Below are 26,344 nucleotides of genomic sequence, written 5' to 3'. Positions count from 1 at the left end.
TGCCGCCCGCGTCCCCCGCCACCTACCCCCGGTTTCCCGTTTGCCATTGGGCAATGGGAGCCTGCGGGCCAGGGAAAGGGACCGAGAGGTGGTCAGTGTGCCTCATAGTAACTGGTCGAGCGGTTGTTCTGGTCGTTCTGCTGTTAGGGTCAATTTGCATATTACCCTTTTATTATATAGAATAGCTTATCACAGTCTACTGGTCAAGTCCACTTTGCCCCCCCTCCCATTTCTAGTATAATTGTTTTTTATATTTTCTCTTCATACAATGAGAACCATATTACACAGTGTTATACTTTTTGCTTTAACCTCAAAGATATTATAGAAGACTTAAGAGGAGAAGGAAGGTCTATTGTATTTATCCATGTTCTTATTCTTTCCATTCTTCCTTTCTGATTTTCCAGTATTCCTTCTTTTATCATTTCTTTTATGTTTGAAGAACTTCCATTAATCATTCTTTGAGGGTAGGTCTACTGGTGGCAAGTTCTTAGTTTTCCTTCATCTGCGAATGTTTTCATTTCCCTCTGTCCTGAAGGATATTTTATCTGGATATAGGATTCTGGGTTGGCAGTTCTTTTCTTTCAGCACTTGAAAAAATGCTTCTGGATATCAAAAATATGAATATAAATAGAAATTTAAAGTTTTCATTAACTGTGAACATAATGGTCTAAATGTTAAAACATTTTCTTCTAAATTATAATTACTATGAGTACATCATAAATATTGGTTTGTTTTATTATAAACAGTTACTAAACATAAATACATCTTTTCAGAAGGGACTGCTTTTTCCATAGAATTTATGTATCCATGAATGAGTATTACACATGTTAGAATGAGACTGGTTCCAATGGAAATTAAAAATAAAAAGAGATGTTTGGCCATTAGTAAGTGTGAGGTTTACAAAAGATTTGTTGATAATTTTTTAAGTATATCATTTACAATAAAAGTTACAGTATATTCCTTCCAAATTATATCTAACTAGAGTCCTGGTGCACAAAATTCTTGCACAGATAGGGTCCCTAGGCCTGGCCGGCAATCAGGGCCGATTGGGGCCTTTCCGCTGCCTGCCGGGGCCTTCCTTCTGGCTGCCAGCCGGGGCCTTCCTTCGTGCCGCACTGCCCCCTGGTGGTCAGTGCACATCATAGTGAGCGATTGGTCTCCCGTTCAAACTCCTGCAGGGACAATTTGCATATTAGGCTTTTATAGATAGATAGATAGATAGATCCGTCCATGTATGAATGAAAAACTGAGCAGAGTAATAATTGTCCAGGCAAAAAAACACATGGATTTACTGTGCCCAGTATTCTTTTGGCAAAAGTTAATAAAAATGTTTCTCAATAAATGTTCAAGAGAATGTAAAACAATTAACTTTGGTGTATATTACTTTTGCTTGAAGATAGGCCTCTTTTCAACTCCTTGAAATCACGCAAAGTGATTGGTATAATGTACTAACTTCTTTCTCATTTCTCTGATAATGGGTAAAGTGCAGATCTTGAGTTCTAATTCAAGATGCTTCCCAGGTATTGAATTCTAAATAACTCTAGATAACTCATGTAAGATGTCTGGCCATAAGCTTTTTAATTGGGTGAACTAAGTTGTAGCTGTCTTCAATATTTATCATCACTGTTTTTATTAGATATTCTCTCAGGTCAGTCTTTTTTTTAATCTTTAAATTCTTTATTAGTTAAGGAATCAGGTCAGTTTCTTAATCAAAAATTTGTATTGGGGACAAAATATGTCATTTTTAATATCAGGAATTGCCTTTAACAAAAATGTATGGGACAAGGAAAGATAGGACCACCTTGGCGATTCCATTAAAGGTTACCCTCCTTCCACAAATCAATATTTCAAATGATTTCTTTGGTCTTTTGGATGTTTCTGCATCTCAGGGAAGTGCATTATAGTGAGATTTTTAGATGTGTGAGCGTTATATTTTTATCTTGTGAACGGGAAGATGATTATAAAATAAAGTGTAGAAAAGGAGAGACCAGTGTGATGCTCTGACCTTGATATTAATTCTAGTAACTGGTTGGTAACTATGGAAATCAAAGATCTGAAAATTGATCCCCTTAAAACCATCTGGTCCCAGGTAAAGACTGCTAAAGATCTGAAAATTGATCCCCTTAAAACCATCTGGTCCCAGGTAAAGACTGCTGGATTAAGGTTTAATCTTTCATCATTACATTATAGTCTTGAATCTTCTGCTGTGGAAAATTCATCTGCTTTTTATTTTCATAACTGTTTAATTCTTTTAAGGACCTTCATTATAGTGCATTGATTACTGCAATTTCTCTGTGTTCTTTGAGCAAGGATTCTTTTCCATTTTTCCTTAGTATGTTCCTCACTGGAGCAGTTTTTTATTCTTCCTCTTTGTTCAACTTTAACAGGTGATTTTTTAATTTATTCCCAGTCCACTCCCTTCAGGTTTTGATTTTTGTTGTTGTTATGCATCAGATTTTATCTGTTTTTTTTTTGTTGTTGTTGTTCTTCATTCATTAAAAAAACAGGGTATGTTGTAAATATATAATTGCCACAGGGTATCAATCTTCATTATATTTCAGCGACTAAAACTCCACGAGGGCAGGAATTTGGTGTTTCCCTCACCATTGGGTGTGTAGAAACTATCATAGTGAGTTATTGAAGGAGCAAGGAGCAGACTTTCTCCATCTCTCTTCTTAATAGAAGCTCTGGTTAAAAAAGAAATAACCAAACTAGTAAGTTGTAAAGTCTTTTATTTTTATTAATTGATAGTTATAATAGTATTTTTCTAATAGCAAATTAAAATGCTTTTATATTGTGGTTAGAGGTGTTAACATTTCTGATAATTTTTATTTTGATTAATAAAAATTAATGGTAATGTTTAGACTGTTTCATAAAATCATACTGGAAATACCAGGTAATAGTACTTACCTCATAGGAATGTTATGAAGATTGAATTAGTTAATACGTATAAAGCACTTAGAACAGGGCTTCACACATAGTGAAGTGCTTGGTAACTATTAATTAGTCATTGGAAATGATGCTGAGACTGATTTTTACCCATCATTCTGCTGGAGGGCCCCTGATGGTTAGTTGATCAATACATCCATGCATAGGGAGGCTGGCTTTGTTGTCTCAGGGCAGTCTTTCCTCAGGCCCTGAAAGGACCCTCCACAAGGACTTTACCTCAGCTTCCTTCTCAAAGCCTTGAGGCTATGGGGCTGGGATGAGCTTCAGAATGGCAAATATTTTGTCAAGTGGTAAGGGTTTAAAATAGGCTCTGCCTTTTATCCCATTTAGCATTGCCCTATAGACTGAGCTCCCTGAGTGTGATGGAATCGGACATGTTCATAGCTACATCTCCAATTCCTGGCACATATGAGACCCCAGTTCATGTTGTATACATGGATGGGGAAAAAATACTGGAGTATACTTAGAATTTGGTTAGCATTATTTCCACAGCTGCCTTTGTTTTACAGAAGATTTTTTTTTTTTCCTGTAAAGCTGCCGAAACTTAGAAGCTGATTCTGTCACAGTGTAAGATGCCTTTGGAAAATTCTGCATTCCTCTTAGATGACTCTTTAGGACTTGGTGAGTTACACTAGATACCTTCAACCTTCATTTTGAGCTAAGAGGTATGCCATCTTTTTTTCTTTCTTTCTCTCTTTCTTTTCATAATTATTGGGTATAATGAGGTTTGAAATCTGGCAAGGAGCATAGGACAAAGTATTATAAAAATATTTAGAGCATGATTTGTTACTTTCTTTGATAGCTTTTAATTTTCATTCTTAGGAGTGAAAAGTTATTCATTCTACATGTAAAGTATTTTTAGCAGTTCCTGAAATTTTTCAAATTTACTGCTTAAAGGTAAGATTTATAACTTTTTGTTTGTTTTTCTGAGATAAATAAAGGTAATTCACAAATGACTAAAAAGTAGAATAAGAATTATTTCCTGTTGGATTTTAGGTTTAGATATAAAGAATCAGTTGATTAAGGTAAAAAAGGACCAGTTACCTACTGCAGCTTCAGCTTACAAGCAAGTCTTTCCATCAAGGATGTGCACACACGACCAATCCAGCCTGCTGCCTGTTTTCGTGTGGCCCGTGAACTAAGAATAGTGTTTACATTTTTAAATATTGAGAAAAATCTTAAAAGAAGAATACTACTTTGAACATGGAAATTATATGAAAGTCAGATGTCAGCATCTGTGAATAAAGCTTTTATTGGAACAGCTACTATTATTTTATATATATATAGTATATGGCTGTTTTCAAGCTATAGTGGCAGAGTTAAGTAGTTGAATCAGAAACCTTAGGCCCAGGAAGCCAAAAAATATTTACTACATGACCCTTTGCAGAATAAGTAGCTGACTTCTGCTCTATGTGGTTGGAGAAGTATTTTTTTAGATTGGATGCTAAGTTTTAAGAGATGAGTGGGAGGATATTAGAGGGAGGTGAGAATCAGTACCAACTTTCAATGACTTATTTATATTATTTATACCTTTATCCTGGAAAGTGTAATGTATTCTAATTACATTGGCTTGTGTTGGTGTTTTAAAATAGAAAATAAAGAGAAATCTATTCTTCTGTTACTTTTCTTCTAAAATGAAAGAGAGAGAGAGAGAGAGAGAGAGAGAGAGAGAGAGAATATGAATTATTGTAGGACTCTCAGTTTTTTTTACCAGGATTTAATGTTACCATAATATCTTAGGTTTTTAAAAGATTATTTATACCTTTTATACAGTTTCTTTTTTCCTAATATATGGAGATTTCCTGTTATTTTTAAGTGAAAGTACTAATATATTTGGAAACTTGGTGACTCACTCATTGTTGGGGATGGAGGTGCATTGTCCCTTTTGAGTCTATGAATAGTCTTTGAGGATAATCTTAAGGAGCTCTTCTGTAATGACAGAGACTGGTTAAGTTTTATATTAGGAGACAAAAGACTGTGATTTTAGTACTATCTTTCTTGTCCCTCTAGAGCACTTAATAGTTTTGTGACTTTGGAAACATTTACCACTCTGAATCCTAGTTGCTTCATTTTCAAAATAGGGGAAAATAATACAGTGGGGCCTTGACTTACAAGTGTCCCGACTAACGAGTTTTTGGAGATACAAGCCGTCTCTCGGCCGATTTTTTGCTTTGAGTTGCGAGCTAAAATTGGGGTTACGAGCCAGCTTCAGATACCCCACCGCTAGTTGGCGCAGCAAACGTCACAGTGAACGCCACAACGTCAGCCTAGCACCACGTGTCTCACTCGTTCACTTTTTTATTTGACATACGAGTAATTTGAGTTAACGAGCTCCGAGCTCCGTCACGGAACGAATTAAACTCGTAAGTCAAGGCCCCACTGTAATTGTTAAGACTTACTAAATTATAAGTTTTCTAAGGATAGGTATTATGCCTATTTTTTTGACCACTAGATCCCCCTGTAGCTGTCACAGGCTTGGTACAAAGTTGGCACACAGTCAATGTTTGTTGAGTGAAAGAACAAAATCTGTTGTAGTCTAATAACTATATGCGATCACAATGTTTCTAGTTTGTTTTTTAAAGGTTTGCTTATTGGGATTGGGTGATTTTGTTAACTATAAGAGAGAATTTTGTTGAAAACAGTGATTTCCTCTGGATTCATTCTTTATAGATAGTCATCAAATCATTGCCCAGATTTGTCTAAGTTGATTATATATTGTTATTTTTTTTGAAATCTTGAGACCAGATGAACCACTAATCCAAGAAATACCAATCTCAAAGAAAACTAGAAGTCTCCTCATTGTAAAGTTTTAAAATATATACCTACTAAAAGCACTCTTGGATAGGAAGACATATATTCTCATCTAAATCTTCTGAAACTTTTTTCTACTCTTCCACTGAACCTCACCCGAGGATATGTTTATTGATTTTAGAAAGAGAGGAAGGGGAAAGAGAGGGAGAAACATTGATGGGAGTGAGAAACATTAATTGGTTGCCTCCCATACGTGTCCCAACCAGGGATTGAACCCTGTGCCCTAACCACAACCTTTTGGTATATGGGGTGATGCTCCAACCAACTGAGCCACCAACCCAGGGCTGAACCTCTTTTTTTAAATGAAGCTTTCCTATATATTTTGCTCAAGATTACCCAACTTTTAAAATCTTGCCTTGCAGAATATCTTGTGAAGATAAGATAATTTAAAAGGTATTTAGCTGAAGACAACTGTTCTAAATTAAAGGAGTTCAGGGAGATATGACAGCTAAATGTGTAGTATATAACTCTGGACTGGATCCTCTAATGGAGGAGGAAGAAAACCCTAAAGGACTTTATTTGATCAATTAAAAAATTGGAGAGTAGGCATTAATTAAAATATTTTACAATTTAAAAATATTTTACAATTTTTAGGTTTCCTGAAGTAACTATGCTGTGGTTATTTAAGAGAATGTCTTTATTTGTAGGAGGTACACATCGAAGTACTTAGACGTAAAAGGGCATGCTATATATAACTTACTCTCAAGTGGATCAAAAGATATGCTTATATATGATAAAGAAAATGATGAAAATGTTAAAAATTGGTGAATCTGGATAAAGTACATATAGGAGTTCTTTGAACTATTTTTATTACCTTTCTGGAATTTGAAATTATTTCCAAGTAAAAAGTTTAAAGAGATGTCTTTAGCAGTTACCAAAGAAACCCCTGGAAATTATGTCCAAATACTATTGCTTTTAAATTATTTACTTCCATTAAAAATACACTTGTAGGCTGGCCGGTGTGACTCAGTGGTTGAGCATCGACCCAGGAACCAAGAGGTCATGGTTCAGTTCCTTGTCAGGGCATATGCTCAGCTTGCAGACTAGATCCTCAGTAGGGGGTGTGCAGGAGGCAGCAATCGATGATGTTTCCTCTTTCATCAATGTTTCTATCTCTCTCTTTCTTTCTAAAAAAACAAAACAAAAAACAATTAAAAAAAACATATCCAAAAATACACTTATATTCCACCCTGGCCGGGTGCTTCAGTTGATTGGAGCATCGCATTGTACAACTAAAGGTTTGGGGTTCAATTCCCAGTCGGGGCACATACCTAGGTTTCAGGTTCCATCCCCAGTTGGGGTGCATATGGAGGCAATCAATCAATGTTTCTCTCACAGACATGTTTCTCTCTCTAAAATCAATAAAAACAATCCCTTGGTGAGGATTAAAACAACCACAACCCCCCCACCCCCCACAAGCTCACAAAGCTTTTAAAAAAGTACACTTATATTCCTTGTGTTTATTTTTTAAAGTATTTTCACACATACTCTGTTTACATGGTGGTGCTGTTATTGAGCAATGTTTTTTGTTGGGTGTTTTGTGATTAGCCGTTTTGTCATCAACGCAGGTGCTCTGTTTATGTCACTTCACTAGATTTAATAAGTTTATAACATAAATAACTTATTAAACAGATTTAGTTATTTTAGAGTAATGGTGAAGATAAAATGAAATAGAACTTTGCAAATGTAAAAGCTGCTATACAAAGATAATATCTTTATAGTAACAGTATTCTTGCAGATTATCTCATCAGTTATTTTAATCATAAGATCATAGTTAAATGCCAATTGGTTTAATTTAGAACTTCAAAAAATTTTAGGTATAGTCTATTTAATTTTCATCTATTCTGTACTTTTCTTCACTTCAGCTCGTTTCATTAAAAATCTATTAAATCTTCCCTTAATTCATAAATATATTGTTCTTAAAAGTGTATCTGGTTTTATTTATTAAATTTAATTTATTATATTTTGAAGGAAATTCAAGAATAAGGATATATTATAGTGTTTCTCAAAATGGTATTAATAAATGCAGTTACCTTTTAGCACTTGTTTTGTGCTATGTATCATGTTCTAAGCACTTCACATTTAATAGTTTTATTTCCACAACAACCTTATGATGACACCTTGCCTTGACTTACTCTTTTCAATTCCAGCTAAAACTTAGATGCTAAACCTCAGAAGCTCGAGTTTTCTTACCTTTTTTGCCAAATACAAACTATAGGAACTAATGTACGGGACCTTAATACAGAAAAATTCATCAATTGTATTTACTTTAAGAAAAAATACTATCTTAGAATTTTCTGGTTTGTGAATATGGGATAGTTTTAACCTCAGGCTAGACTTTTTATTGCTCTCATAATATCGAAAGGATCCACATCAAGACAATTCTTCAGTAATTATATTGAAAAAGGAAGTAAATGTGACTTTTTGTAACCCAACTAAAAGGCAGACTGAAGTAGAACCTATTTCTATTAGAAACTTCATTTTACCAACAAGCAAAATAACCAAAAAATTAAAAATGAAGGGACTGATAATAATGCCAACTTTAAACAACTTTGAATGAAAACATGCATATTATGAAGTGCATAAATTCTGAGTATCATTTTGATGAAATTTTATGAAGTCATTCTTAAACCAATACCAAGATCAAGATAGAGAACATTTTTATCAATCCAGGGGCCTTCTTCATGCCTCCTGACATCACGCTCTCCGACAGGTAACTTATTCTGAGTTCATTAGTATTATCTATTCATTAGTATTGTCTATTTTTGCACTTAGTGTCTGTCTTTATTTGATAATCTTGTTTATGCAGTCATCTATGTTGATTCATATAGCAACAATTTTTCTTTTTTCATTGCTTTGTAATAGCATCATTTGTATGTATACACCACAGTTTATTTCTTCATTCTACTGTTGGACATTTAGATAATTTTCAGTTTTGGGCTATTATGAACAATGGTGCTGTAAATATTCTTGTGTGTCTTTTGGTGTACATATATGTGCATTTCTGTTGGCTAAATATCCAAGAGTGAAATTGCTGGGTTAGGGTATTTCCCTACTTAGCTTTAGTAGATCCTCCCAGTTTTCCAAAGGGGTTGAGTCAATTTACATTGCCACCAGCAGTATACAAGAGTTCTTATTGATCTATATCCTCCCCAATACTTGAAATTACTAGTGTTTTTAATATTAGCTCTTCTATATATGTAGTAAAAATTTTGTAGTTTTAATTCATAACTCCCTGATACCTTCAAAGGCTTAGTAGATGTTTATATACTTGTTGACCATTTGGATATCTGCTTGAGAAATGCCTGTTAATGTCATTTGCCCGTTTTTCTATTGTGTCTGTCTCTTTAGGAGTTCTTTATCTGTTTATAGGATAAGGTTTTTTTTGTTGGATTAAGTATTAAAATTCTTCTATTTCTTCACTCTTAATAGAATAGCATGTCTTGATTAATATAATTTCTTATTTTAAAAAAGTCCATTTTAACAAAGTATTCTTTTATGGTTAGTGTTTTTTGTGTGTTTTATGAAATCTTTACCTATCCCCAAACCAAGAAAATATTTGTATGTTTTCTTCTATAAACTTAATTGTTTTAACTTTTATATTTAGGTTTATGCATGGTATGTGGTAGGATTCATGGTTCATTTTATTTTCCATATGGAAATCCATTTGGTCAAGCATTATTTATCGAAAAGGCTATCCTTTCCCTAATGTAATACAGTAGTCCCTTTATTGTAAATCAGGTGACTCCAATAATTTGTGGGTCACTTTTTGGACTTTTCTCTATTCCATTGGTCTGTTTGTTCTTGTGCTAGTACAATACTCTTTTAATTAGTGTAGCTTTAAATTTTTCTGATTTGTTCTTCATAATTGCGTTAGTTCTTTTTGGTACTTTAAATTTCAGTAAAAATTTTATACTCAGCCTATCAATTTCCCAATAAACAACCAAACCCTGCTTAATATTAAACTTGCTTAATATTATTATTTGTTATTTATTATTATTATTAACTAGCTTAATATTGAATCTGTAGATCAATTTGGGTGTATTGACATCTTTCAGTATTGAGACTTTTAATACATTAATCGTGGTATATAACTTGATATATTTAGGCCTTTAACGTTTTCTCTCAGAAATGTTTTGTTATTTTGTGTGTAGACTTCTTATACATCTTTTGTTAATTTTTAAAGGTATGATAGTGATAACTGGTTATGTTTTTTAGAAGTCCTTATAATTTGTAGATCATACTGGAGTTTATACAGATGAAAGGATATAGTTTTTGGGATTTGCTTTTAATAATGCAAGGGGAGATAGTAAGGAATGGGGAAGGGGCAGAATAAATGAAATAGTATTGACCATGGTTTGATAATGGTTGAAAATGGGTGATGGGTATATAGATTAATAATTTTATTACTCTTTATTTTTTTATATGTTTGAAATTTTCAGTAAAAACAGGTATGGTTGGTTTTCTTTTTGTTTGTTTTTCTTTTTGTTAATCCTCACCCGAGGATATTTTTGCATTGATTTTTAGAGAGAATGGAAGAGAGGGGGAGAGACAGAGAAAAACATCAATGTGAGAGAGACATATTGGTTGGTTGCCTCCCACATGGTGTCCCGACCAGGGCTGGGAATCGAGCCTGCAACTGAGGTGTGTGCCCTTGACTAGAATTGAACCTGGGACCCTTCAGTCCAAGGATAGGCCAATGCTCTATCCTCTGAGCTAAACCGGCTAGGGCAAAAATAGGTTTTTAAAAATGTAATGACTGCAGTAGATTGAAAAATACATTTATATAATAATCCAAAGATCATAATAATACTTTTTTAAAAAACCTTCGTAGGTAACCATTCATTACTCTGAAAACTATTGGTAAATGAAAGAATCAACCATTTATTCTTTTTCTGCACAAATTATATTTCAAGGTAACTAAATAGTTAGGAAGAAAGGTTTACCATTATAGAAGAATCACAGCTAGTAAGAAATGCTGGGAGAATGATTGGATTAGAAACTCACCACAGTGCACCCTGTAGTAAAATTATGAATCTAGATAATGATCAGTCAAAGACTACTAAAGCCTTTAGGTAAAAGTCTTTTGGGAAATGGACATAATTCAATGAATAGCCAAAATGGAGTAAGCCTTTCTCTGTGACTGATTGGAACTAAAAACTGTCAGGAGTTAACGAGAGAAGTGGGGTTGGGGGTAGGTAGTAAAGGGGGTCAAATACATGGTAACAGAAGGAAATTTGACTTTGGGTGGCAAATACACAATGCAATAACAGATGATTTATTATAGAATTGTACACTGAAATCTATATAATTTTATTAACCAGTGTCAACGCAATAAACTGTCAATAGAATACAAAAGCCATCTAAAGACTCTGAAAGTTAATAGTGGGCAAATTGAGAAAGGAAGTCATAACTTGAAGAATAGTCTGTATAATGGTGAGTGTACTTTTTTTTATCTATGTCCCAGCTTTCACCAAATGGGCTAAATTGTAGAACTACACAAATTAGTATAGCAATTATCAAAAACTCCAAGAAAAAACCCTATTTCTAGACAGAGGACAAGGAAAGGGATCTTTTCTTTTGCTCTCTCAAGTCTACTCTGAGACCATCTCCACCTGTAAGCAATGTTGCATTGCCATGGTGGCACAACTATTTAAAACTCTGAGAGAAAATAATTTCTTTGGCCAGAGGAATTGGGAAAGAGGCCCCTGGAAACAAGAGCATGCTGGGGGAACCTCAGAGAAAAGAGAGCTGATATGAGAGGATATTCCCTCATGGTGAGTATGAATCCACAGAAGTTCCACCTCACACATGAACTACACATGCACAGAACCGACCTAAAGCAAAGACTAAGAGAATTGAACTATAATAGTAACATAAACTACTGTTCAAATCTCAGATTTGCCTCTGAGTGATGCTCACAAAGGATAAGCCCAAATAACATACTAAAGACTTTGAAAATTGAACTGACATTGGAACTACCACCCACAGAAGGCAATATAGTACTTCCAGTCTAAACTTAAAAAAAAAACACATCAAATTCTTCAGAAGATGTTAATAGAATTTAGAATTTTATAACCTGATTTTCAGAATGTCTAGGATATAATCTCAAATTACTTGACATAAAACAAAAAGGGAAATCTGACCATTTTTTATGGGAAAAGACAATGAACAGATGCCAACCCTGAGATGATCCTGATGATGGAATTATCAGAAAAATACTTTTATTTTAAAAAATGTTTTTATTGATTTTTAGAGAGGAAGGGAGAGGGAGAGAGAGAAACATCAATGCTGCGAGAGAATCATTGATTAACTGCCTCCTGCATGCCTCACACTGGGATCAAGCGCCCACCCCAGGTATGTGCTCTGACCAGGAATCGAACCATGACCTCCTGGTTCTTAGGTTGACATTTAACCACTGAGCCATGCTGGCCAGGCATCAGAAAAATACGTTAAAGCAACTATTATATCCATGTTCAATGAGATAAAAGTAAACACTTTTGACATGAATGTAAAGATCTCTGAAAACTAGAAAAAAGAATCAAATGGAAATTTCAGAACTGAAAAATACAATTGTATATGAGATACATATTTACTGCATGGGCTCGGTAGCAGGCTTGAAGATAAATCAGTAGAAATCTCAAATCCTGTGTCTTCTGTATCAAGGTTATACCTCTGTTTTGTAATACTTGATAAAAGTCTAGGCTGTACCCTGTGAAACCTAGCCATAGGCCTTCTGGCTGTGAATTTTTGTGCCATTTACACATCCTCTTTTATCCATAATTACTACTGCATACTTGCATGCTGCAAAGAAGAGGGGTCTATGCCATTTGAGCCCATTTCTCTTGTTACTCCACCGATCCAGATAGGGTCTTGGCCTGTCATTTTTCTAGACTTTCTCATTTCAGGTAAAGATCAAGGACATCAGTCAGTGGGTTAAAAATAATAGTCAATTAAGGGATAAACATACCCACAAATATTTGAAAGCTTTGAAAATAGGGATAGAGAGATAAGTAGAAGTGGATAGCATAGATATATATCATATATTGCAGAATTTTAAAGGAAATAAAATTTATCTTAAATATAAATGTAGATAAACTGATAACTTTGGTGAAGAGGAAATGCTATACGGTTGTTTTCTGAATAATCTGTGGTTCAAGATGCATCTGAACTTAATTGAACTAGTTTTCAGTTGGTCGGGAACTTGTTTGGCCTATTTGGCTGCACAAAAGCAACCTGGCAGTTTACCCAAGTTAAATAGGTCAGACCAGCTGTCATTTTATGAAGGGATTATACTGCAAAAGTTAGAGGAATACTTAAAAATTGATATGTTTTAGTGGTACTTTATATGGATCTGGTGGTCTGATTGACAAAGTTATATAAAATGTCAAAAATTATCATTATATTAATACATATTAGTTATAAATTACTAGATATCTAATGAGCTATCCTAAGCCTAGTATTTTCATAATACTACTTAATTATCAAATTTCTTAACAGGTCCCTGGAGATTTATAGTACTAATGAAATTCTGAGAATATGAATATTTCATATTCATTCTACCTCCCCCTTCTTTTTTCTGGAGATCCATCTCAGAAATTTACAAACACTTGACTTTTTAAAATAGACTATGATTTAATTAATCTTGTTTGGATATCTGTTTGACACTTATAAGTTATGCCATTTTTGTATATTCTCTAGCACATTAAGTAGTGGTCCAAAGGGAAGTATGCTGTAATAGTCATTTGGACATTAAATTAAACAAATGTTTTGCCATTCAGTAAAACATCCATAGAGCTTGTTGCTGCCATATAGCAATAAATTTAGACTTCAGTTGCAGTTGAACTCATGTTTCTGGAATTATTATTCACGTTGTTTTTCAATTCCATTGAAGAAACATAAAAGGAAAAAATAGTTCAGAAGTTACAAGCTTACTGGCATGGTGGCATATTCTTTTATCTATTGATAGATCAAATTATTCTTTGATCTTCCCCACAATATACTTTATTTTGTCTTCACCAAAGGGAAAATTGGGTCATGGTATATGGTAGGCAGATAATGGCCCTTCAAAGATGTCTATGTCCTAATTTCCAGAACCTGTAACTATATTATGTTACATGGAAAAGAGGAATTAAGGTTGCTAATCAGCTGACCTTAAAATGGGAAAATTATTTTGATTCTCTGGGTGGACCCAATGTAATCACAGGGTCTTTATGAGGTATGTGGGAGACAGAAGAGATTACAGCCACAGAAGGGTGTGGCCTGCTGCTGGCTTTGAAGATGAGGAGGGGTACCTCTAGAAGCTTGAAAAGGCAAGGAAACAAGATTTTTTGCTAAAGTTTCCAGAAAGGAATGCAGCTCTACAAACACCTTGAGTTTAGCCCAGTGAGACCAGTGTTGGATTCTGACCTTTGGAACTGGGAAATAATAAATTTGTGTTCTTTCCATTAAGTTGATAGTAATTTGTTATACCAGCCATAGGGAACTAATACACAGTATCTCTGTTTAGTTTTCCACTAACAATATGAATTTTACATATGATTAATTGAATCCTGATGTGAATGACAATGTGATTTCCTGAGATCAATTCTAATCCTATATAATAAAAGGCCAATATGCAAATTGACCGAATGGCAGAATGACCAGTCGCTATGATGTGCACTGACCACTAGGGAGCAGATGCTCAATGCAGAAGCTGCCCCGTGGTGGTCAGTCTGCTCCTACAGGGGGAGTGCCACTCAGCCAGAAGCCGGGCTCATGGCTGGCGAGTACAGCAGCAGTCATGGGAGCCTCTCCTGCCTCCACGCCAGCGCTAAGGATGTCTGACTGCCGACTGCGGGTAGCAGGCCTAGGCTGTCAGTCAGACATGCCCCGAGGGCTCCTGGACTATGAGAGGGCGCAGGCTGGGCTGAGGGACCCCCTCCCCCAAGTGCACGAATTTTGTGCACTGGTCCTGTAGTATATTATATTAAGAAGTCATTTATGTTGATAATATGTTGGGCACTAATGGGCAGACCTTTGTTTACTAGGGACCTTTATTTTCTACTTCATGGGAAGGGTGATAAGTACAAATTTAGTGTGGCTAGAAAATAGATAGTATGTGTACAATGAGGGTACAATGAGAGATGAAGCTTGAAAGGAAAATTGGTGCCTTGTAATATGGCAAAACAAGTGATCTCCAAAAGCCTTGATTCCCCTCCATATGTTCTTCAGTGTTTGTATTATTTGTGTCTATATTAGTAAATGCTATAGTTGAAATTATAAAAAGTTTATGTGAGCACAACTTAAGCTATATTAGAATTGTAAGCAGCCATTGTATTTTGCCATGGAATGGCTTATCTGCATTATAAACACTCTATGGCAAAAAGGAAGAGTAGCATTTAGAAAAACATGAAAAAGAATTAAGCATCTCTAAATGTGATGAGTAACTTGACCAACAGAGACTGTTACTATCTGATATTTTTCCCTGATCATCTCAGATCAACTTACCTTGCTCTTTTGTGCCTTTTATGGGATGAGAAACTGTGAGGGCCCAGCAAAGATTAGAAGGCTAGGATAGGTTAAAAAAAGAAAGAAAGAAAGAAAGAAAGACATGCCCAGCTGGTGTGGTTCAGTGGTTGAGCATCAACCTATGAATCAGTAGGTCACAGTTCAATTTTCAATCGGCACATGCCAGGGTTCCTGGTTCGATCTCCAGTAGGGGGCTTGCAGGAGGCAGCCTATCAGTGATTCTCGTTGTTGATGTTTCTCTCTCTCCCTCTCCCTTCCCTTCTGAAATCAATAAAAATATATTTTTTTTAAAACACTTTTTTAAAAAAAAGACATAAACATAAATAAATTAGAGCTATATTGCCAATTTAAAAAAAGTCTTGTTTTATTTTTGTGGTTTTGAATTAAGCTGATTACATGTTATATTAGCTTGTATGAGGTAAGGTGCTTGAAACTGATGGAGAGGTGTTTGTGATTATTGGTAATGGTGAGTTCTAGAGTAACTCCAGGGGAATGAATAGGAGATAGGATGGAGCACAGGATTGCTGGAGGAGAGGAGGACAAGGAACTGACTGGTCAAGATATTGGGAGGATCATTTATGTAGATATTAAAATCCAAAAACACTGACAAAAGAGGTTTTGGAGAGAGTAACAGCCTTTGGGGAATAAGAGGGCTTGTTCTGGGATTTATGAGCAGTTACAATAAGGAGAGGATGATAGCTGATAAGTCTGGAGACTTATAAGAGTCAAAGCTGGAAATTTTAGGGAAGGGAGAAAGAATAACTTAGAAATGATAATGAGGAATAAGGAAGTCTATCTCACCACCAGGGCCTAGTCATATGGGACATAGCAGAGAGAAAAAAAGCCATCATTTGAAAGGATGGAGCTAGAGCAGAACTAGAGGAGAGTGAGATTTCCATTTGTGCAAGAAAGGTGAAGAGAGTGTGCAGCAGTACTATTGAAGAAATAGTATATTTTGCTAATGACATACTGTGAGTTCCAGAGGACACAGTTAAAGGATTTTGGAAATCTAGAAAGGAAGGGGAAATGGGCCAATTTAGGGATATACAGAGTATATAAGGACAAGAGTCCAGGTGATGCGGAATAACCTGGGAGTCTTGGGGCCCTCCTGGTGACTGATATAAAAGGAAAGTAGGGCATAATGGGATTGGTCTTGATGGTTTTCTAGGCAGATTATTGTAAATATTGAGAGTGAGGATTTGGGAAAGGCAGATTTAACCAAGATTTGCCAGAGATTTTGGACCTGTATTAAATTTCTTTCCCTGCCATACCAGTTATCACAAACAGTACAAATTTATTACTTTACCGTCCTACAGCTCAAGTTATGCATGGGTCTCACTGGGGTAAAATCAAGGTGTCAGAAGGGCTGCATTTCTTATTGGAGGCTTCAGGGGAGAATCTGTTTCCTTGTGTTTTCTTTTTTTTTTTCCTTTATTGAATGAGATATTACAAATGTGTCCTTATCCCCCCAATGTCCCCTCATCCCCCCAATCCTGCCCTCACCCTCACCCCCTGTTGTCCACATCCATCACTTATGCTTATATGCGGCTTTCCAGGTTCCTTGGCTTGTGGCCACCGTCTTTCACTCTCAAAACCAGCAACATTGCATCTTTCCGACCCTCCGTCTGTCTCATATATCTCTCAGGAAAGGCCCTCTACTTTTAAAGACTCATGTGATTACATTGGACCACCCAGACCAGCATTCGCCAACCTTTCGGACCTCACGGACCACCAGTGGTCTGCTGGCGACCGCTGACCCAGACAATCCAGGATAATCTCCTCAAGATCTTTAACCTTAATCACATCTGCAAATCCTGTCTTGCCAAATAAAGTAACATATTCCCAGGTTTCAGGGATTTGGGCATGGTCCTTTTAGTGGGGCCATTATTCTGCCTATCACAGATTCCGTCCTTTCTTCCTGCTGATATTAGCATAGAGACCTGGTTCAGGATGTAGTTCTGTGGTGGTGTAGATTCAGGGTAATGGTACCTGGTTCACTGTGAAGTTCACTCTGACTCTCAGGCTTCGGCTCTCCCTGAACCTTCTGTAGGGCTCATTTGAGTCTGGGGACAGGCTCACGCCTCAGTCTCATCTCTGAAAAAGGAATGAGATGTTCATGTGTTTTGGTGGACCAGATCAGTCTGTTACATGAATAGGGAGCTCAGGCATTATTTGAAGAAATACATTAGTTGAGTCATTGTAATAGTCTTATATGCCACTAAGAGAACTGTATTAATTTTTCAGTTTTTGTTTATTAAATGAGGCTTCAAAATTTTACCTTGCATCTAGACATTTGACAGGCTACAGTTCTGGTATCATTTGATGTGTTTGTCTTGAGCCAGAGCTTTCTTCATGAGTCTTTGTTCCATGAGACTTTGGTATGGGTTGTGTTTCTTGTTCTGTCAATTTTTAATTTAAGTTGGTCTTAAAAATTACTATGGAGTCAGGAATGATTTTCACCATGCTAATATTTTACATCCATTGTAGAGGTAGGCTAATGTTCCCATTTAGTATTGAATTGAGAATTACTGTTTAATTTCATCTTTACTCCTATATTAAACAATTAATTTTAAAAATATTTAGGTATTCACAAGTTAAAATTGTTCTCAGAAATAATTATATTTTTAGCTATACTACAAACAATAATCTGCAGAAGCAAATTAGAATTTTTATAAATGGTGATAAATACAGTTAAGGATTGTTGACTAGGTTTTGTATTATATTAGTCAATTAAATTTAGCACTGCTTTTAATTAATGCTAATAGATCTATCAGTCCCAGAAATATCTGTGATACCAGGTTTAACCTAAATTAGAAAGTAGGTCAGTGGGTCAACAGGTTATTAGGTTAGAAAAAGATTAGTTGTGGTTTCTATTTTATAAAAACCCAGGTTCCTGAGTTAACCATTTTAATAATATTTTAAAAATTATTAATAAATGAAATTTAAAGTTTCTTTAAGTTAGGTGAATGCTATATTAGTATAAGAAAAAAATCTCTTACTCATGTTTTATAATGGTAATATGTTACTTTGTTATTCAGATTTCGTTCTCTGGAATGGATAGGCATGTACTTTATGTTCTTATGTATAGCCAGTGCTTTTTTTTATATATAAATATATTTTTATTGATTTCAGAGAGGAAGGGAGCAGAGATAGGAACAACAATGATGAGAGAGAATCATTGATTGGCTGCCTCCTGTCAGCCCCTTACTGGGGATCGAGGCTGAAACCCAAGCATGTGCCCTTGACTGGAATCGAACCTGGGACCTTTCGGTCCACAGGCCAAAGCTCTAGCCACTGAGCCAAACCAGCTAGGGTGCCAGTGCTCTTTTATTAAACAATTAAAAGAAAAGGAAGAAAAAAGACAGCGATTAAGTTTTTCTCACTATAAAAATAATGCATGTTTATGAAAGGAACTTTAGAAAGTACTAAAGAAAATTTTTTTAAAAATTCATAAGCTAAAATAATTACTTAGGAATAACCACAGTTGTTACTTTTGGCATATTTGGATTTATGTTTGATATATTTTGATGCTACTGTTACTGCTATTGGATGCTTAAATATTTTTCTAGGTGTACTATTTTAAATAAGAATGCAATGACTGCCCTGACTGGTTCTGATTGATGTTTCTCTCTCATTGATGTTTCTAACTCTCTATCCCTCTCCCTTCCTCTCTGTAAAAAATCAATAAAATATATTTTTTTTAAAAAAGAATGCAATGACTATAAAACTTTGGATACATTTCTGATTATTTACTTTATTTCTCAAAGTGAAATTACTGGGGTCAGAAGACATAACTACTTTCAAGGTTTTACATATCTCACCAAACTTTTGTTAGTGAAAGAACATTGCTAATTGAAATTGACAGGCTTCTGAAGTTCTTTTCACACCAAAAATTTTAATTTAGTAAAATTCGCCCTAATTTTCCTTCTCAAAGTTGAAAATAAAAACTAAAGTAGACACATACACACAAACACACACACAAAGTAGGGAGATGGGGGAAGAAACAAAATGTGAAGCAGCCATAATCTGAATAGTCAGTTCCTTAAATATTCTGTAAATAGGGTCATCATTCTCTATTGGGTCATGACCTTTTCTGTATTATTTGATGCAGAGACGTCAATGAAACTAATTCATATATGCTTATTAGAATTCTTAAAGCCATCATTTGATTAAAGTTTTATTTTTATCAGTCAGACTTCCTGAGTGCTTTCTCCGTTATAAGAAATGGTATGTTTGAAACTATTGAGGACTAATTCATAGGAAACCTAGCAAATATAAATAATAAATACTATGGCAGTCCCTGTGGAGTTATATCATGTCATTCATTAGTCTTTATCATGGTCTGTTATAAGAAAGGCCCTAGAAATTCTTGGTTGTTAACTAATTCCTTCAAATTATTAAGTGCCTATAAATCAACAACTCTTCTTAAATCCATAAGAGAGGGAAAGCCACCAAGAGTGGAGAGTCAGACAGACAAATATAAGGAGCAACAGCTTCCCAGAACAGACTCACTGGTTGAAATCACCTTAAGGAACTGTGCTGGGTAGGAAACCTGAACTGTAATTAACAAATTGCTGGAAGCTTACTATGGACTTTAACAGTTAAAGACTCCAGGGGGACCTGCAAATATTGTGAAGGGCCTGCAACTATTGTGAGATTTACTTCCTGGAACTTGACCAGATTCCCACATTAAATATTAGAGAAAAATCCACTCTTGCTTCCAGCAGAGGGAGGAAAGAAGGGACACTTTTGAAATAGACTAGAAGACTCTATTCTTCTTAACAAGGCCTGTACTCAGAGGGAACTAAACCAGACTCTGAACTGCTTGGGTATTAGAACCTAAATGACCTGGAGGAAGGGAAATTCCCAGCCCTGTTAGTCTGCATGTGGGAAAAGGGAAATACCCAACTCTAGCCCAGTCTGACTATTCTATCCCTTCTTAGGAGTGAGGGAAAAAACTGAGAAGCTCTTATGAAGTTCACAGTCCAGAGGCACAGGTTCACTAAAAGATTGGACCTAATGATAGGACTGTACAATGCTTCCCCTCCCTCTGCATCTCACCACTATATTACTAAAGACCTATTTACAGCAATTCCTTTTACAAGTACATCATATCCAAACCATACCAAAAGGGAAAGAACACAATTTGAAGAGATAGAGCAAGCACCAGAACCAGACATGGCAAGGATGTTGGAATTATCAGACCAGGAATTTAAAACACTATGATTAGTATGCTGAGGGCTCTAATGGGTAAAATAGACAGCATGCAAGACAGATGGCCAATGTAAGCAGAGAGGTGGAAATCCTAAGAAAGAACCAAAAGGAATCCTATATAATAAAAAGCTAATATGCAAATGGTCATCATGCCCTCACGCCATAATGGCTCAGACACTCAACACTGGGGAGAGAGGAATGGGGACCAGCCAGGCACAAATGAGCTCGTGAGAGAGGAATGGGGACCAGCCAGGCTGCGGCCCAGAAGAGGGACAAGCCACCCGCCCTGCGGTCCTGGGTGCCTGCGGCTGTGGCCTGAGCAAAGCCGCCTGCCCACGGTACCCTGTGGCTGTGGCCGGCCCGGGCAAAGCTGGCCTGGGTCCTGGGTGCCTATGGCCAACCAGAGGGAGGGAAGCCTGGGTCCTGGGTGCCTGCGACTGGCTGGAGGAGGGAATCCTGGGTGCAGGGCGAGGCATTAGTGTGCTCCCACAAGGGGAGCGCCGTTCAACCAGAAGCTGGGCTCACAGCTAGCGAGTGCAGTGGTGGTGGCGGGAGGCTCTCCTGCCTCTGTGGCAGAGCTAAGGACCTAAGCTGACAGGCGGACATCCCCCCAGGGGTCCTGGATTGTGAGAGGGTGCAAGCCAGGCTGAGGGACACCCCTCCCCCCAGTGCACGAATTTCGTGCACCGGGCCTCTGGTATTAGAGATAAAAACTTAACAGAAATGAAGAATTACTTTGATGAGCTTACTAGTCAACTGGACACAGCTGAGGAAAGAATCTCTGAGCTAGAGGATATCTCAGTGGAATCCTCAAAAACTGAAAAGCAAAGAGAACAAAGACTGAAAAATACAGAACATCCAAGGATGGGACAGCTACAAAAGGTGTAACATACATGTAATGGCATTACCAGAAGGATAAGAGAAAGGAGCAGAAGAAATATTTGAAACAATAATGATTGAGAATTTCTCCAAATTTATGCAGACACTAAACCACTGATCCAGAAAGCTCAGAGTTCATCAAGTGGATAAATACCCCTCCTCCCTGCCCCAAATGACACTTAGGCATGTCATTTTCAAACTATAGAAAATCAAAGATGAAAAAAATCCTGGAAGAAATCAGAGGAAAAAATATCTATTTTATATCTATTAAATAGCCACTCCCTATTGCCCCCCCCCCCAAGGCCCTGGCAGCCATCATTCCACTTTCTGATTCTATGAATTCAACTACTTTAGATACCTCATATAAATGGAATTATGTATTATTCGTCCTTCTGTAAGTTATTTATTTCACTTAGCAAGTGTTCTCAAGGTTCATCCATGTTGTCACATATGACAAGATCTCCTTTTTAAAGGCTGCATATATTCCATTGTATGTATATACCATTTAATCCATGGATGGACTTTTAGGTTGTTTCCATCTCTTGGCTATTGTGAATATGCTACACTGAACATGGAAGCACAACAATCTATTTAGGTTCTATTCTCAGTTCTTTTGGATAAATACCCAGCAATAGGATTTCTGGATCATACGGTATTTCTATTTTTAATTTTTTGAGAAACCTTTATGTTATTTTTTGTAGTGGCCACATCATTTTACAGTTCCACCAACAGTGGACAAGGTTCTAATTTCTTCATATCATTGCCAATACTTGTTAATCTTAGATTTTTTTGTTTTTATAGTGGCCATCCTAACAGATATGTGATATCTCATTGTAGTTTTGATTTACATTTTTCTGGTGATTAGTGATGTTGAGCATCTTTTTGTATACCTGTGGGCCATTTGTATGTCTTCTTAGGAGAAATGGCTATTTAAGTCCTTTGCCCATTTTTTAAATTGGGTTAATTGATTTTTCTGCTGATTGTAGGAGTTCCTAATATATTTTGGCTATTAATACCTTAACAGATAAATGATTTGCAGATATTTTCTGCCATTCATTAAATTGCCTTTTCATTTTGTTGATTTCCTTTGCTGTGCAGAAGTTTTTCAGTATGCTATAGTCCCATTTGTCAGTTTTTGCTTGTATTTCCTTTTTAGGTCATATTCAAGAAATTGTTGCCAAAACCAGTGACCTGAAACTTTCTCCAGTGTTTTCTTTTCTAAGAGTTTTATAGTTTTAGGTCTTAGATATAAGTCTTTAATCTATTTTGATTTGATTTTGTGTATATGAGTGTAGTGTAAGATAAGGATCCAGTTTTATTTATTTGCATGAATATTCTGTTTTCCCAGCACCATTTATTGAAGAGACTATCCTTTCTCTTATGTAGTCCAGGCACCCTTGTTGAAGATTATTTGACTACTAAAGGCCCAGTGCATGAATTCGTGCATGGGTGGACTCTGGCCGGCCTGCCCCGATGGGGGCTGATTGGGTCCGGGCTGGCAGCGGGGGTGGGATGCAGGTGGTTGGCTGGCTGGCCTCACCCCCAATTGGGATGGGGGGGCTGATCTGGAGTGGGGCCAGCCGGGGAGAGGGGCCACGGGGACTCTGATTGGGCTGGTTGCTGCCGTAGTGCACTTCATAGCGACCAGTCGTTCTGGCATTCCGGTTGCTTGGCTTTTTATATAGAGAGATATATGCATGGATTTATTTCTGGGCTCTCTATTCTGTTCTATTGGTCTATATGTCTGCCTTTATGCCAGTACCATACTGTTTTGATTACTGTGGCTTTGTAATTTTTTCAAGTCAGAAAGTGTGAGGCCTCTAGTTCTTTCTCAAGACTATTGAGACTATTTGAGAACTGTTTGAGACTTTCTGATTTGGATGCCTTTTATTTTTTGCCTAATTGCTCTAGCTAGGACTTTCAGTACTGTGTTGAATAGAAGTGGTGAGAGTAGGCATCCTTGCCTTATTCCTCATTTTAAAGAAAAAGCTTTCAATTTTTCATTTTTGAACATGATCTTAGCTGTGGACTTTTCATATATGGACTTTGTTATCTTGAGAACTATCTATTCCTAGTTTGTATAGTGTTTTTTAAAAAATTTTATTGATTTTTTACAGAGAGGAAGGGAAAGGGATAGAGAATTAGAAACATCAATGAGAGCCCTAACCGGTTTGGCTCAGTGGATAGAGCGTCGGCCTGCGGACTCAAGGGTCCCAGGTTTGATTCTGGTCAAGGGCATGTACTTTGGTTGTGGGCACATCCCCAGTAGGGGGCGTGCAGGAGGCAGCTGATCAATGTAGCAGCTGATCGATGTTTCTAACTCTCTATCCCTCTCCCTTCCTCTCTGTAAAAAATCAATAAAATATATTTAAAAAAAAAAAAGAAACATCAATGAGAGAGAAACATCTATCAGCTGCCTCCTGCACACTCCCTACTGGGTATGAACCCGCAACCAAGGTACGTGCCCTTGACTGGAATCGAACCTGGGACCCTTGAGTCTGCAGTTCTATCCACTTAACCAAACCATTTAGGGCTTGTATAGTGTTTTTATCATGAAAGGTTGTTCAGTTCTGTCACATGCTTTTTCTGCATTGAGATAAAATTGATTAATTTTTAAATTAATTGATTTTTGAAATTTATCTTTATTGTTGACAGTATTACAAATATTTGTATATTGAGCCATCTTTGCATCCCAAGGATAAATCTCACTTGATCGTGGTGTATGATTCTTGTAATATGTTGTTGAGTTTGGTTTAATATTTTGTTGAGGATTTTTGCATCTGTATTCATCAGAGATAATGGCCTGTAGTTTTCTTTACTTGGTGGAATCTGTCTAGCTTTGGTATCGGGTAATATTGGCTTTATAAAACGAGTTTGGATGTATTCCCTCCTCAATTTTTGGAAGAGTTTGAGAGGGATTGGTGATAATTAAATTCTTTTTTAAATGTTTGGTAGAATTCACCAGTGAACCTGTTTGGTTCTGGGCTTTACTTTGTTAGGAGGTTGTATTATTGATTCAATATTCTTATTAGTTAAAAGTGTGTTCGTATGTCCTGTTTCTTCATGATTCAGTCTTGGTACTTGTATGTTTTAGGATTTATTTCCTCTTAGTTATTGAATTTGTTGGCATCTAATTGTTCATAATAGTCTTGTATGATATTTTTGTATTTCTGTGGTATCAGTTGTTTCCTCTTTTTTTGTTTTTTCTAAAAACTACTTTTTCTCTTGCTTTTCTTGTCTTTGTTTCTGCTTGAATATTTTTTATTTTCTTCTGCTGACTTTGGGTTTAGTTTTACTTTTTTAGTTTTTCGAGGTGTAAAGTTAGGGCTTTATTTGAGGTCTTTTTTTTTTTTTTTAATGTATTTACCACCACTATAAACTTCCCTCTTAGTATTGCCTTTGCTTCATTCCATAAGTCTTGATATATTATGTTTGTCTCAAGATATTTTCTAATTTCCCTTTTGATTTGTTCTTTGACCCATTGGTTGTTCAAAGGGTGTTTTTCAATTTCCACACATATGTGAATTTTCCAGTTTTCCTTATGTTACTGATTCCTAGTTTTGTTCTGTTGTCAGGAAAAGATATTCAATATGATTTCAAGCTTTTAAAATTTGTCATGACTTGATTTGTGACCTAATATGTGATCTATCCTGGAGAATGTTTTATGTGTATTGGAGAAGAATATATTCTGCTATGGGGTGGGATATTCTGTATATGTCTGTTAAGTTCATGTAGTCTATAGTGTTCAAGCCATCTGTTTCCTTATTGATCTTCTGTCTGGATGTTCTATCCATTATTGAAACTGGGGTATTAAAATCTATTATTGTGTTACTCTCTGTTTCTTTATTCAGTTTGTCAATGTTTGTATCAAATATTTAGGTGCTCTGATGTGGGGTTTATATATATTTACTAGAGGCTCGATGCATGAAATTCGTGCAAGAAAAGGCCTTCCTTCCCATAGCTGCCAGCACCAGCTTCCCTCTGGCACCTGGGATCTGGGCTTCCCTCGCAGCCCCGGCTTCGTCTGGAAGGTCGCCCGGAGAGATGTCCTGAAGGACGTCCGGTCTAATTAGCATATTATGCTTTTATTATTATAGATAATTATACATTCCAGACAGATTGACCCTTTATTAATATATAATGCTTTATTTTTGTTTCTTGTGATAGTTTTTGTATTTTTTAAAACATAATTTACTTAAAATTTTTTTAAAATAATTCTTTATTGTTGAAAGTATTACATATGTCCCCTTTTCCCCCCATGAACCCCCTTCAGCCTGCCCCAGGCCTCAGCACCATATTGTCTGTGTCCATGGGTTATGCATATATACAGACAAGATCTTTGGTTGATTACCTCCCACCCATCCTCCCAGTTTTTGTCTTAAAGTCTATTTTGTTTTATATAAGTACTAGAGGCCCGGGGCACAAAAATTTGTGCACTCGGGGGGGGGAGGGGGGCCCTCAGCCCGTCCTGTGCCCTCTCGCAGTCTGGGACCCCTCGGGAGATAACGACCTGCTGGCTTAGGCCTGCTCCTGGGTGGCAGAGGGCAGGCCCAATCCCTAGGTGCAGCCCCTGGTCGGGCTCAGAGCAGGGCCGATGGGGGAGTTGGGGCGCTGCCCCCTGTCATGCACAGAGCAGGGCGGATCGGGAGGTTGCGATGCCACCCCTAGTCACGCTCAGGGTACGGCCGATTCGGGGGTTGGGGCACTGCCCCCTGTCACACTCAAGGCAGAGTCGATGGGGAGGTTGCGGCGCCACCCCCTGTCATGCACAGAGCAGGGCCGATCAGGGGGTTGAGGAGCTCCCCCCTGACACACACAGAGCAGGGCCGATCACGGGGTTGAGGAGCTCCCCCCTGTCACTCACAGAGTAGGGCCAATAGGGGAGTTGGGGCACCGCCCCCTGTCACACACAGAGCAGGGCCCATCAAGGGGTTGGGGAGCTCCCCCCTATCAGGCACAGAGCAGGGCTGATCAGGGGGTT

General features: G+C 36.9%; 1 protein-coding gene across 4 annotated transcripts in view; it reads left to right on the top strand.

Annotated features, from left to right (window-relative positions):
• Positions 1 to 3,483: 3,483 nt before the first annotated feature.
• Positions 3,484 to 26,344, top strand: part of CLOCK (clock circadian regulator) — a 115,735-nt gene continuing 92,874 nt past the window's right edge. The window contains exons 1-2 of one of the 4 annotated variants that reach the window (XM_014548482.1): positions 3,484 to 3,570; positions 8,434 to 8,473. The gene's annotated coding sequence lies outside the window, so the exon portion shown is untranslated. Of the gene's footprint in view, positions 3,615 to 8,433; positions 8,474 to 26,344 lie in introns of all 4 variants that reach the window. The other 3 variants (XM_014548480.1, XM_005877164.2, XM_014548479.1) reach the window with 3 other exon arrangements.

The sequence above is a fragment of the Myotis brandtii genome, unplaced genomic scaffold (genome assembly GCF_000412655.1).
Source record: "Myotis brandtii unplaced genomic scaffold, ASM41265v1 scaffold51, whole genome shotgun sequence".
NCBI classification, from domain to species: domain Eukaryota; kingdom Metazoa; phylum Chordata; class Mammalia; order Chiroptera; family Vespertilionidae; genus Myotis; species Myotis brandtii.
Note: the sequence above shows the minus strand (reverse complement) of the source record. Positions and strands in the feature narration are given on the sequence as shown.